Source organism: Antedon bifida, chromosome 1 (assembly GCF_963402885.1).
Source record: "Antedon bifida chromosome 1, ecAntBifi1.1, whole genome shotgun sequence".
In the NCBI taxonomy this organism is placed as follows: Eukaryota; Metazoa; Echinodermata; class Crinoidea; order Comatulida; family Antedonidae; genus Antedon; species Antedon bifida.
Genome location: NC_136226.1, coordinates 33,114,275 through 33,129,098, shown reverse-complemented (window position 1 = coordinate 33,129,098; position 14,824 = coordinate 33,114,275). Strand labels below are relative to the sequence as shown.

Sequence of the window (14,824 nt, the reverse complement as noted above, 5' to 3'; positions counted from 1 at the left end):
ATATCTGTAGAATGCGTCGTCATTTATTCTGAAGCTAATACTGTAGGCCTATATACCGTAATCAGGCGGTATTAAGGCTAGTTCACGTACAGTAGAATTCACGTAGAATTATGTGGTGTTGTTGCTTGATTGTAAATTGCCCAGATTCTTCATTAGAAAAGAACTGATATTAAGGTTAATTCTGGAACTGATATTAAGGAGTTTTTAGAACAGATATTAAGATGTCCTCTATAAACGGAGTCCTCACAAACTCATATAAGAGGTCCTCTTGTGAAATCAGGTTCCCGTCGAATTTATTTCAGCTAAGTAGCTAAATTATCATGGATTTCGTACCCACCATTCCATCGATAGCTTTTTTTCTCTCTTTTGTGGCGCAAACATATTATTTAACACATTTGTTAATTCCCAATGTCGTTACAATTCATCAGTAACATTTTTACATTTATCAATTCCGTATTACATCCTATTTCATTAATGTTCATATTTTTCTATACACTTGACAATGATCATCATTACCATCTATATCTCGTTTTAAAATATTTTACACATAAAGAATTTGTGAGATTTTCATTTGTTTGTTTTCATTTTACAACCCGGATTATACAATGTAATTTATATACAAGATGAAAGGAAATAAAATCAGATCAGTACCACCTGTAACTCGTATCACAGTGAATTCCTTTTCTGATAATCGTAGCAAATTAGAAATTATTAGCATAATAGTATTTCTTAAAGCTACCCATTTTTCTATACTTGTTTCTTTATTGTTATATGTTTCACCGTGATTCAATGTTATATAGCATATTGCTTTAAAAAAAATTCCATAAAAATTTACCCACTGGCTTATTTAATGCTGATTTATTCTATAAATAGTGAAGGCTGCAAATGTGTAAATATAGGCCTAATCTACTATTCCATCGATATAGCTAATTAAATTACTGTATGTCAATAAATAATATATTAACTTGATTACAGTAGCATCCCACTCTCATCACCCCACAAAGTATAACAGTGCATGCATGTTCCACATTATGTACGACGTATAATTGATGGAACGAACAACCGAGATGAAAATAACGCATCCCGGTAACGCATGCAATCTCCATTGCAAAATTAGGTTCCATTTAAGTATAAATTCTAATATTCCCGACCTCAAAATAATTAGTGTTATAACTAACTGTATTTAGCTTCCTAGAATTTCGTCCACCCCTCCAAACGTGTTTCCAACATCGTATCAAACAAGGTGACCGACTTCATTGCAAAATTAGGTTCCATTGCATTATTGCAAATTTAAGGTTGTTCCCCCGACTTCGAAGTAATACTTGCTTAGAATTTCGCTCAACGCCCCATTCCCATCCAAACTTTTTTCCCACATTGTAATATGATCTGAACAAACGACTTTATTGCAAAATTACGTTCAATTGTTTGCGAATTCACGTTGTGTTCCCAACCTTAAAATAACTCATGTATTTAGCTTGCTTAGAATTTCGCTCAACGCCCCATTCCCATCCAAACTTTTTTCCCACATTGTAATATGATCTGAACAAACGACTTTATTGCAAAATTACGTTCAATTGTTTGCGAATTCACGTTGTGTTCCCAACCTTAAAATAACTCATGTATTTAGCTTGCTTAGAATTTCGCTCACCACATTCCCGTCCAAACATTTTCTCACATCGATATGAACAAATGAGATGACGACTTCATTGAAAAATTAGGTTCAATTATTTGCGAATTCACGTGCTTTTTTCCAACCTCAAAATAAGTATCATGTATTTAGCTTGCTTAGAATTTCGCTCACCCCATATCTCATCCAAAGTTTTTTCCCACATCATATGAACAAGATGACACGACTTCATTGCACAATTATGATCCATTATTGCGAATTTATGTTCAAATGTTCCCGATATCAAGGTAAAAAGTACCAGCTGAATAAAATATCTAACATATTGCAAAATTAGTCTCTATTATTGGGAATGTTTCCGACATCAAAGATTGTTAAAACTTGATGAAAATGACATTAGGATTGGTGAATTAATTAGTTAATTACCATTATTTATTTATTGTGATATGCATGTTCAACTGTTACCTTCTATTACGGTACGTGACATGAAAAGATTGATAACAAAAGAGAACAACGCAATATCTCAAAATTTGGTTTCATTATCTATTTATGTTCTAAATGTTTCCGACCTTATGAATTATTGTTTTGATGAAACAATTTGATGAATTTCCCCTCGAAGTAGGCCTACCTGTAGCCTGCCATCCCTTATTTATTTATTATAGGTCACACACACACACGTGTAACAAATGAGATGATGAAATTATAACAAATATCTAACTAACAATTTGCGACTTAGGTTCGCCATTATTCCGAATTTATGTTTTAATGTTTCAGACATCAAAGTAAATATAGTGTTATACTGTAGGTATAATAAGTGAAATAAATGTGATCATGTAACTCATATTCTTAAAGAACTTATAAATAAAAAACATAAATAACATTATACATTAAAAAAAACGGAATTGATTAAAAATGAAACTAAAAGGATAGGAAACTGTATAGTTAAGCAATGTTAAACAAAAAAATATATACAATATAATCAATAGAATAACGGGATACATTCATATTCAACGAATAATCATTTTAATTTGAAAACATAAACATAGAAATTCATAAAAACGAACAAAATAGTAACGGGAATAATGTACCGACGAAAGGAACGTCAAATCAAAATATTACTAGGAAATAATGCAGAAATGGCGTCCCATAACTCAAACAATCAACGTTTTAGCGCTAAAGGCAAATTGTCCCAGACCATGTCCGCATAACATGCAGACGTGACTTCAGACACTTCCCTTTGGCGCTAAAACGAGTAGTCTTCTTTTCCAGCTGCTTAGAAAGGGGTCGGTAGGCTTCCCATCATGCATGTCGAGTTTTCTATATTTTTCGATGGCAGTACCTTTCGTTTTTTACACTAAAATCGTAAATTTTCGTCGTATGTTTCAGTTATAATGGTTTAATTTCATACAATGAATGAAGATTATTAGGTTAGAAATACTCAGGTTAATCATTTTCAGTTTGTGTTTATTTGGAAATAAATAATATCAATATTTAATAACACGATTAGCTCGCCAGAAACGTGCTGCCAAATTAAGTGACCTAGCCTTGTGCGATACAGACCACGCGCACCTCATTTGGCAATGTCACTTCATTTGGCGTTACAGGGCTAGCACCCGCTCTAGTAGGGGCCTAAAAAAATATGGAACATAACTTGCCTATTAATTAATATATAGACATCTAGGCTACCATCTCTTTTTTTAAATGTTTTTTTAGTATACAGTTCAGTCTTCTAGGCCTAGTGTTATTTATAATGTCGTATGTACCGTGTTGCTAAGGAATTTGCTATAGACTATTAGGTTAGACTTAAAATACAGCCGTCGAAAAATTGCATTTTTATAGAGATGAATGAGCTATATATCCAATACCAAATTGGCGAGTAAATCATGTTTTACTTTAAATTAAATTTATACGCTCTTCCACAAGGTCAATTGTTAGTTATACATACAGACTATATTAAAACAATGATTTTGAACACGTAGGGCATTTCTTTGAATTCCTTCCTATCGTCGTTTTGTGGTAATTTACAGTTTTTTTTATGTTTAACAAACGTACATAATCAATTGCGTCTGCATCATGGTAGACTACAACTTCCGGTAGTGACGTAATCAGCACATTTTTGGTAATAAAACTTTTTCACTAAGCTAGGGAATCCTCTAATATCAATATTCATTAGGCCGTACTTTAGTTAGCCAATCAAAATAAACGTATAAACAATTTTGCGGTGATGTTAAAAAATACTTTGAGACTATTTGAGGTGTTGGTACAGTTACCCAGTTTTATTCTTAGTTCAGTCAGTCCCAACTAAGACTATGGTAAAAATTAAACCATCTGGTTACAGTTAAACACAATGATAAAGAATAGGAATTTAATATAATATGATAAATGACATTCACATAGCAATTTATCACTGTGTTTTACTATAACCAATTTGGTTAGAGTAAAACACAATGATAAAGAATAGGAAACATTTAACAATATGATAAATTACATTTACATAGCAATTTATCACTGTGTTTTACTATAACCAATTTGGTTATAGTAAAACACAATGATAAAGAATAGGAAACATTTAACAATATGATAAATTACATTTACATAGCAATTTATCACTGTGTTTTACTATAACCAATTTGGTTATAGTAAAACACAATGATAAAGAATAGGAAACATTTAACAATATGATAAATTACATTTACATAGCAATTTATCACTGTGTTTTACTATAACCAATTTGGTTAGAGTAAAACACAATGATAACGAATAGGAAACATTTAATAATATGATAATGACATTTACATAGCAATTTAGCACTGTGTTTTACTATAACCAATTTGGTTAGAGTAAAACACAATGATAAAGAATAGGAAACATTTAATAATATGATAATGACATTTACATAGCAATTTATCACTGTGTTTTACTATAACCAATTTGGTTAGAGTAAAACACAATGATATAGAATAGGAAACATTTAATAATATGATAATGACATTTACATAGCAATTTAGCACTGTGTTTTACTATAACCAATTTGGTTAGAGTAAAACACAATGATATATAATAGGAATTTAATAATTTGATAAATTACATTTACATAGCAATTTATCACTGTGTTTTACTATAACCAATTTGGTTAGAGTAAAACAATAATAGGAAACATTTAATAATAATGATAAATGACATTAACATAGCAATTTATCACTGTGTTTTACTATAACCAATTTGGTTAGAGTAAAACACAATGATATAGAATAGGAAACATTTAATAATTTGATAAATGACACTTACATAGCAATTTAGCACTGTGTTTTACTATAACCTATTTGGTTGCGGTTAAACACAATGATAAAGAATAGGAAACATTTAATAATTTGATAAATGACATTTACATAGCAATTTATCACTGTGTTTTACTATAAGCAATTTGGTTAGAGTAAAACACAATGATAAAGAATAGGAAACATTTAATAATTTGATAAATGACATTTACATAGCAATTTATCACTGTGTTTTACTATAACCAATTTGGTTAGAGTAAAACACAATGATAACGAATAGGAAACATTTATTAATATGATAAATGACATTTACATAGCAATTTATCACTGTGTTTTACTATAACCTATTTGGTTACGGTTAAACACAATGATAAAGAATAGGAAACATTTAATAATTTGATAAATGAATAGCAATTTATCACTGTGTTTTACTATAACCAATTTGGTTAGAGTAAAACACAATGATGATGAAACATTTATTATATGATGTTATTTACATAGCAAAATATTATATTAAGTATATCTTATTATCTAAACGTTATGATAAAGAATAAGATACATATAATGTAATATAATAAATACAAGTTACATAGCTTATCATTGTGTTTTACAGAACCAATTTGGTTACACAGTTAAACACAATGATAAAGAATAGATACTGTTTTAGGTTATATAACCCTAACCCTAGTTTGCAGCGACATAATAAATTCATCGCGAAAAAATACTTATCGTATTCAGAAACTTTTGAAATTTGGTAGATATGTTCAATAGGTTCTTACGTCTATAAAACAAACAAAAAATAAAAGTTTTAATAATTTGCATTTCAAAAAATGTATACTTTTGAAATACCATACATTTCCAACACATTTTTACTTCATTGATGATTCCCAGAAATCAAAATAAAACGAATATGATATTTCTTTTATATTTTAGATGTAAGAACCTATATTGAACATATCTACCAAATTTCAAACCTTTTTCAAGACCATACGTATTTTTAACGATGAATTAAGTATGCGATCGCTTCAAACTAGGGTTGGGGTTATAATAATCTAACAGTTCTATTCTTTATCACTGTGTTTAACTTAACTACAACACAATGATAAACTATATACATTTTATTTTTCATATTACATTAAAGGATACATATAATATAATAAATACAAGTTAAATAGTTTATCATCTTGTTTTCCAGAACCAATTTGGTTACACAGTTAAAAACAGTGATAAAGAATATGATACTGTTTTAGGTTATATAACCCTAACCCTAGTTTGAAGCGACATAATAAATTCATCGCGAAAAAATACGTATCGTAATCAGAAACTTTTGAAATTTGGTAGATATGTTCAATAGGTTCTATAAAACAAACAAAAAGTACAACTTTCACAAAAATTCGTGATTTTAATAATTTGCATTTCTAAAAATGTACACTTATCCCAGTGGGCACAGAACATAATTTCAACGTTGAATCAACGTTGAAATATAGTTGATTTGTTGAAATCATGTTGTCAGCGTATTTCAAACGTTGAATCAACGTTGAAATAACATTTTTTCCTTAACTATTTTTTTTACGTTTATTAATAAACATTGAATCAACGTTGAAATAACATTTTCTTTTCAATAAAATGTTTATGTTCATTTATCAATGTTAATCAAACGTTGAAATAACATTGTCTTTTTAACTAGTAATTTACGTTAATTTATAAATGTTGATTTAACGTTGAAATAACATCGTCTTCCTAACAAATGTTTTACGTTAATTTATCAATGTTGATCCAACGTTGAAATAACATTGTTTTTCTAACAAATGTTTTACGTTAATTTATAAATGTTGATCCAACGTTGAAATAACATTGTATTTTTAACTAGAAATTTACGTTAATTTATCAATGTTGATCCAACGTTAAAATAACATTGTCCTTCTAACTAGTAATTTACGTTAATTTATCAATGTTGATTTAACGTTGATATAACATTGTCTTTCTAACTAGTAATTTACGTTAATTTATCAATGTTGATCCAACGTTAAAATCACATTGTATTTTTAACTAGTAATTTACGTTAATTTATCAATGTTTATCCAACATTGAAATAACATTGTCTTTCTAACTAGTAATTTACGTTAATTTATCAATGTTGATCCAACGTTGAAATAACATTGTATTTTTAACTAGAAATTTACGTTAATTTATCAATGTTGATCCAACGTTGAAATAACATTGTATTTTAAACTAGAAATTTACGTTAATTTATCAATGTTGATCCAACGTTGAAATAACATTGTATTTTAAACTAGAAATTTACGTTTTATTATCAATGTTGATCCAACGTTGAAATAACATTGTCTTTCTAACTAGTAATTTAAGTTAATTTATCAATGTTGATCCAACGTTAAAATCACATTGTCTTTCTAACTAGTAATTTACGTAAATTTATCAATGTTGATCCAACGTTAAAATCACATTGTATTTTTAACTAGTAATTTACGTTAATTTATCAATGTTGATCCAATGTTGAAATAACATTGTATTTTTAACTAGAAATTTACGTTAATTTATCAATGTTGATCCAACGTTGAAATAACATTGTATTTTTAACAAGAAATATACGTTAATTTATCAATGTTGATCCAACGTTAAAATAACATTGTCTTTCTAACTAGTAATTTACGTTAATTTATCAATGTTGATCCAACGTTGAAATAACATTGTATTTTTAACTAGAAATTTACTTTAATTTATCAATGTTGATCCAACGTTGAAATAACATTGTCTTTCTAACTAGTAATTTACGTTAATTTATCAATGTTGATCCAACGTTGAAATAACATTGTATTTTTAACTAGTAATTTACGTTATGTTTATCAATGTTGATCCAATGTTGAAATCACATTGTATTTTTAACTAGTAATTTACGTTAATTTATTAATGTTGATCCAACGTTGAAATAACATTGTATTTTTAACTAGAAATTTACGTTAATTTATTAATGTTGATCCAACGTTGAAATAACATTGTCTTTCTAACTAGTAATTTACGTTAATTTATCAATGTTGATCCAACGTTGAAATAACATTGTATTTTTAACTAGTAATTTACGTTAATTTATCAATGTTGATACAACGTTGAAATAACATTGTCTTTATAACTTTAAATTTACGTTAATATATCAATATTGATCCAACGTTGAAATAACATTGTATTTTTAACAAGAAATTTACGTTAATTTATCAATGTTGATCCAACGTTGAAATAACATTGTGTTTTTAACTAGTAATTTGCGTTAATTTATCAATGTTGATCCAACGTTGAAATAACATTGTATTTTTAACTAGTAATTTACGTTAATTTATCAATGTTGATCCAACGTTGAAATAACATTGTATTTTTAACTAGAAATTTACGTTAATTTATTAATGTTGATCCAACGTTGAAATAACATTGTCTTTCTAACTAGTAATTTACGTTAATTTATCAATGTTGATCCAACGTTGAAATAACATTGTATTTTTAACTAGAAATTTACGTTAATTTATCAATGTTGATCCAACGTTGAAATAACATTGTATTTTTAACTAGAAATTTACGTTAATTTATCAATGTTGATCCAACGTTGAAATAACATTGTCTTTCTAATTAGTAATTTACGTTAATTTATCAATGTTGATCCAACGTTGAAATAACATTGTATTTTCAACTAGTAATTTACGTTAATTTATCAATGTTGATCCAACGTTATAATACAATTGTCTTTCTAACTAGTAATTTACGTTAATTTATCAATGTTGATCCAACGTTGAAATAACATTGTATTTTTAACTAGAAATTTACGTTAATTTATCAATGTTGATCCAACGTTGAAATAACATTGTATTTTTAACTAGAAATTTACGTTAATTTATCAATGTTGATCCAACGTTGAAATAACATTGTCTTTCTAATTAGTAATTTACGTTAATTTATCAATGTTGATCCAACGTTGAAATAACATTGTATTTTCAACTAGTAATTTACGTTAATTTATCAATGTTGATCCAACGTTATAATAAAATTGTCTTTCTAACTAGTAATTTACGTTAATTTATCAATGTTGATCAAACGTTGAAATAACATTGTATTTCTAACTAGTAATTTTTTTCAAACAATTATTATTTTTGTTTTTCAATGTTATTCCAACGTTATTTTAACGTTGAAATCCAGTTGTCATTTTCAAATGACATGTTTTCAACGTTGAAAACTGTTGAAATTATGTTGTTTTTTCAAACAATTATTATTTTTGTTTTTCAATGTTAATTAAACGTTAAATTAAAGTTAAATTCTATTTAATTCTTTGGTTAAAATGACATGTTTTTAACGTTAATATTAAATAATATGTGTTTAAGTGCGTTGCCATTGATGTTTCAACGTTAAATTAACATTAGATTTCAGTTGGCGTTTTTTTTATCATCCTTTATTGTAAAACAATAAATGTATGATGTAGCTTGATTATTTAGGAATTTTAGATTGGCAAATATTATTGTCTCTGTATAATACAAAAATGTTCTAGCTAGAAGTTGTGTTGAAAATTGAATGATCCTGTCATGCAAGATCAAATTTCATTAGATACGAGCTTGTCATTGGTTTAGTTTCGTTTTGATAAAATTTTGAAACTGGTGTCAGTATCATCAGTCAGTAATTTCAGTTACTGTACTTCGACGTAGGCTAGAAAAAAAAGGCTCATCATTGAAATTGTCAAATAAGTATGTTTTCAGGTAGGAAAACAATCTTTTTTATTTGTAATCTACTAATTTATAAGCTTAGAACTTGACTATTTTACCCTTATCAATAGCTAGCCTCTAGTCTAGTAGGCCACACATGCATAGCTAGGCTATAGTAGTAGGCTAGGCAGGCTGCCAAACTGGTGATGAACTGAATTCACTCACTAGGCCTAGGCCTAGTAAAAGCATTTAGTATCATGCCTGTCAAGGGCAAACATTTGCCTTGCCAAGGATAACTACAGTACTGTACTTATTATGGTTATAAAATGGTATGTATTAGGCCTTAGTTCAATTCTTTCTTTATTTATCCAAAAGTATACATAAATATAACATTATAATATATAATTAGGGCCTAGTTGGCCTAGCTAGCTTTTTGCTAGGCTGTCTACAGTAGCTGCTAATGCTATTATTAGTATTAATAGTATACAAACACATGCTAGCCTAGGACGGCTATTTGTTTAAACTCACTCGCTTTCTTTATTTCAGATTGTAGGCCTAGCTAAGGCCTATGCCTAGCTAGAGTACAAAATAATGAAGTACATGTATAATCTTTTCTATGTGAATCAAACGAGAAAAATCTAATGGATGATCAATATTTTTATATACAAAAGGTTGGTATTTATAGTTCTTAACTTTAATATTGAATAAATATTAATACAGTGTTCCAATATTATTTACATAAATTGAATTGATTGCATATTTTACGTGTAAGTGTGAAATGATGTTCTGAATTGAATTTTTGTTTATGTACAGTATGATTTTTGAACAATGTGTTAAAGATATAATTGAACTGAACAATTTTTTTTTTAATGTTTTGTTGAATATGCCGTCACTATAGAGTTGTTCACTTTGACCAAAAATTAGATTTTAAAAAATGTATTTGTACCTGAAAAATTTAAACAAACAATTGGTTTTTGGTTAAATATACTGTACTGTTTATTTTGTATTTTTGTTAAGTGAAATCTTTATTGTTTTTGTTTATTTTCTACGGCAAGTGAATATCTTTGTTAAAATTGAAAAATGGCAAGGTATTCAAAGTATGATTGTATTAATCTTCATTGTTCATGTTTTTTGGGGACAATAAATCTTTCAATTAATTTTTTACTGTATTATTTTTGTTTAAAACTACAGTAACTTGATTGAATTTGTTTCAGGTTTGGAAAAATGATATTATACACTTTTGGAAAGCATAGGACAATGTCAACACAGGAATCGAGGCAACTGTTTATTGACTAATCGGAACAATGCAATTACAGTATTGTATTATTGCCATTTCATTTGGACTTCTGCAACATTAGCACAAGGCACCTGTGACGTGTGTTGTATTTATTGTGTTTTACTGTAATCAGCCAATATTTATAGTTATTCAATCATGTTAGTTGGAAAACATATTACAAACTGGTTATTAGTACCTGACAACTGTCAGTGAGGATGTACATTATTTGATTGTTGCTTGGATTTTGCCTGATGATTTGATAACACCTGATTAAATGTTATTTTATGTTTTTATAGAAATTAAAGATTAGTAAGATATACAGTATTTATAAAATGTCTCTATTGATGGATTTTGGGACGTAACAGTATACTTTACTACCAACTACTTTAAAACCGTTGATTCAAATTGGATATAGTAATTCAACAAATCAATTACCATTGAAAATATGCCAGATTTCAGCTGTTACTATAAGCTGTTCTTCTATTAACTAAACCATTGCTATGTTAAATTATTGTTGATAATTTCTATGTTGAATCAATGGTAAAAATGTGTTTACACTGAATCAACGTTGATCTGTATACGTTGATTAAACGTTATTTTTTCTACCTTGAATTTGGTTGATTACTCTACAATGGATCAACGTTGATATTTTTTTTAATTTAAACTTTAATTCAACAGTTTTTCAGCGTTATTTCAACGTTTGCGGATAATGTTGAATTAACTTTAATATTTCAACATTGAATCAACGTTGATAATTTCAACGTTAAATCTATGTTGAAATTTACGTTGATGCAAATTTTCATTTCAACTTAATTATTACGTTGTTTCAACGTTAATAATTTCAACATTGAATCAACATTGATAATTTCAACGTAGACATTTTGACGTTGTTTCAACGTTGATAATCTATGTTGAATCAACGTTGACATTTTTGTTGAGGCAAACTTCATTTTCAACCATTTTTTCAACGTTATTTCAACGTTACATATTTTAACGTTGTTTCAACGTTGATAATTTCTATGTTGATTCAACGTTGACATTTACGTTGAGGCAAACTTTCATTTTCAACCATTTTTTCAACGTTATTTCAACGTTACCTATTTTAACGTTGTTTCAACGTTGATAATTTCTATGTTGATTCAACGTTGACATTTACGTTGAGGCAAACTTTCATTTTCAACCATTTTTTCAACGTTATTTCAACGTTACCTATTTTAACGTTGTTTCAACGTTGATAATTTCTATGTTGATTCAACGTTGACATTTAAGTTGAGGCAAACTTTCATTTTCAACCATTTTTTCAACGTTATTTCAACGTTACTTATTTTAACATTGTTTCAACGTTGATAATTTCTATGTTGATTCAACGTTGACATTTACGTTGAGGCAAACTTTCATTTTCAACCAGTTTTTCAACGTTATTTCAATGTTACCTATTTTAACGTTGTTTCAACGTTGATAATTTCTATGTTGATTCAACGTTGACATTTACGTTGAGGCAAACTTTCATTTTCAACCACTTTTTCAACGTTATTTCAACGTTTGCAGATAACGTTGAATTAACGTTAATTCAACCAATTTTTGCCCACTGGGATGAAATACCATACATTTCCAACACATTTTTACTTCATTGGTGATTCCCAGAAATCAAAATAAAACGAATATGATATTTGTTTTTACATTATAGATTTAAGAACCTATATTGAACATATCTACCAAATTTCAAACGTTTTCAAGACGATACATATTTTTAGCGATGAATTAAGTATGTGATGGCTTCAAACTAGGGTTAGGGTTAAATAACCTAACAGTTCTATTCTTTATCACTGTGTTTAACTTTTAACCAAATTGGTTATAGTAAAACACAATGATAAATTGCTATGTAAATGTCATTTATCAAATTATCAAATGTTTCCTATTCTTTATCATTGTGTGTAACTGTAACCAAATTGGTTATATAGTAAAACACAGTGATAAATTGCTATGTAAATGTCATTTATCAAATTATTAAATGTTTCCTATTCTTTATCATTGTGTTTTACTCTAACCAAATTGGTTATAGTAAAACACAATGATAAAGTGCTATGTAAATGTCATATGTCATATTAATAAATGTTTCTTATTCTTTATCATTGTGTTTTACTCTAACCAAATTGGTTATAGTAAAACACAGTGATAAATTGCTATGTAAATGTCATTTATCAAATTATTAAATGTTTCTTATTCTTTATCATTGTGTTTTACTATAACCAAATTGGTTATAGTAAAACACAGTGCTAAATTGCTATGTAAATGTCATTTATCATATTATTAAATGTTTCCTATTCTTTATCATTGTGTTTAACTGTAACCAAATTAGTTATAGTAAAACACAGTGCTAAATTGCTATGTAAATGTCATTTATCATATTATTAAATGTTTCCTATTCTTTTATCATTGTGTTTAACCGTAACCAAATTGGTTATAGTAAAACACAGTGATGAATTGCTATGTAAATGTCATTTATCAAATTATCAAATGTTTCCTATTCGTTATCATTGTGTTTTACTCTAACCAAATTGGTTATATAGTAAAACACAGTGCTAAATTGCTATGTAAATGTCATTTATCATATTATTAAATGTTTCCTATTCTTTATCATTGTGTTTAACCGTAACCAAATTAGTTATAGTAAAACATAGTGATAAATTGCTATATGTAAATGTCATTTATCAAATTATTAAATGTTTCCTATTCGTTATCATTGTGTTTTACTCTAACCAAATTGGTTATAGTAAAACACAATGATAAATTGCTATGTAAATGTCATATATCATATTAATAAATGTTTCCTATTCTTTATCATTGTGTTTTACTCTAACCAAATTGGTTATAGTAAAACACAATGATAAATTGCTATGTAAATGTCATTTATCAAATTATCAAATGTTTCCTATTCTTTATCATTGTGTTTAACTGTAACCAAATTAGTTATAGTAAAACACAGTGCTAAATTGCTATGTAAATGTCATTTATCATATTATTAAATGTTTCCTATTCTTTATCATTGTGTTTAACCGTAACCAAATTGGTTATAGTAAAACACAGTGATGAATTGCTATGTAAATGTCATTTATCAAATTATCAAATGTTTCCTATTCGTTATCATTGTGTTTTACTCTAACCAAATTTGTTATATAGTAAAACACAGTGCTAAATTGCTATGTATATGTCATTTATCATATTATTAAATGTTTCTTATTCTTTATCATTGTGTTTAACCGTAACCAAATTAGTTATAGTAAAACATAGTGATGAATTGCTATGTAAATGTCATTTATCAAATTATTAAATGTTTCCTATTCGTTATCATTGTGTTTAACCGTAACCAAATTGGTTATGTAGTAAAACACAGTGCTAAATTGCTATGTAAATGTCATTTATCATATTATTAAATGTTTTCTATTCTTTATCATTGTGTTTAACCGTAACCAAATAGGTTATAGTAAAACACAGTGATGAATTGCTATGTAAATGTCATTTATCATATTATTAAATGTTTCCTATTCTTTATCATTGTGTTTTTTTACTCTAACCAAATTGGTTATAGTAAAACACAGTGCTAAATTGCTATGTAAATGTCATTTATCATATTATTAAATGTTTCCTATTATTTATATGGTTATATAGTGAAACACTGTGCTAAATTGCTATTGTATTATGGACGAGTTCTGAGAAGAAGTATTTAAAGCTACAACCAATCAGAACAGTGTTAATCAATATAATCCATGGCTACAACCAATCAGAAACGTCCAAATCGCAATAACCCCTAGGCTAACAGCAATTATTGGCCTGCGTAGCCTTTTAAACCAGACGTTGCGAGGTTTAAAAAGTAAAACATGATTTACTCGCCAGTTTGGTATAGTTTATATACCTGGATGAATTGAACGAGTTCGAACCGGCGTTCCAT

General features: G+C 27.8%; 1 protein-coding gene and 1 long non-coding RNA gene across 2 annotated transcripts in view; one reads left to right on the top strand and one right to left on the bottom strand.

The window, feature by feature from the left end:
• Positions 1–3,400, bottom strand: part of LOC144851616 (dynein axonemal heavy chain 1-like) — a 41,364-nt gene extending 37,964 nt beyond the window's left edge. Inside the window, exon 1 of the mRNA XM_078709166.1 lies at positions 3,388–3,400. The gene's annotated coding sequence lies outside the window, so the exon portion shown is untranslated. The remainder of the gene's footprint in view (positions 1–3,387) is intronic.
• A 6,139-nt stretch (positions 3,401–9,539) lies between these two features.
• Positions 9,540–11,035, top strand: LOC144858947 (uncharacterized). The gene is made up of 3 exons (XR_013616683.1): positions 9,540–9,653; positions 10,146–10,270; positions 10,814–11,035. It is a non-coding gene; the product is annotated as an uncharacterized LOC144858947 (long non-coding RNA).
• The last annotated feature ends 3,789 nt before the right edge of the window (positions 11,036–14,824 follow it).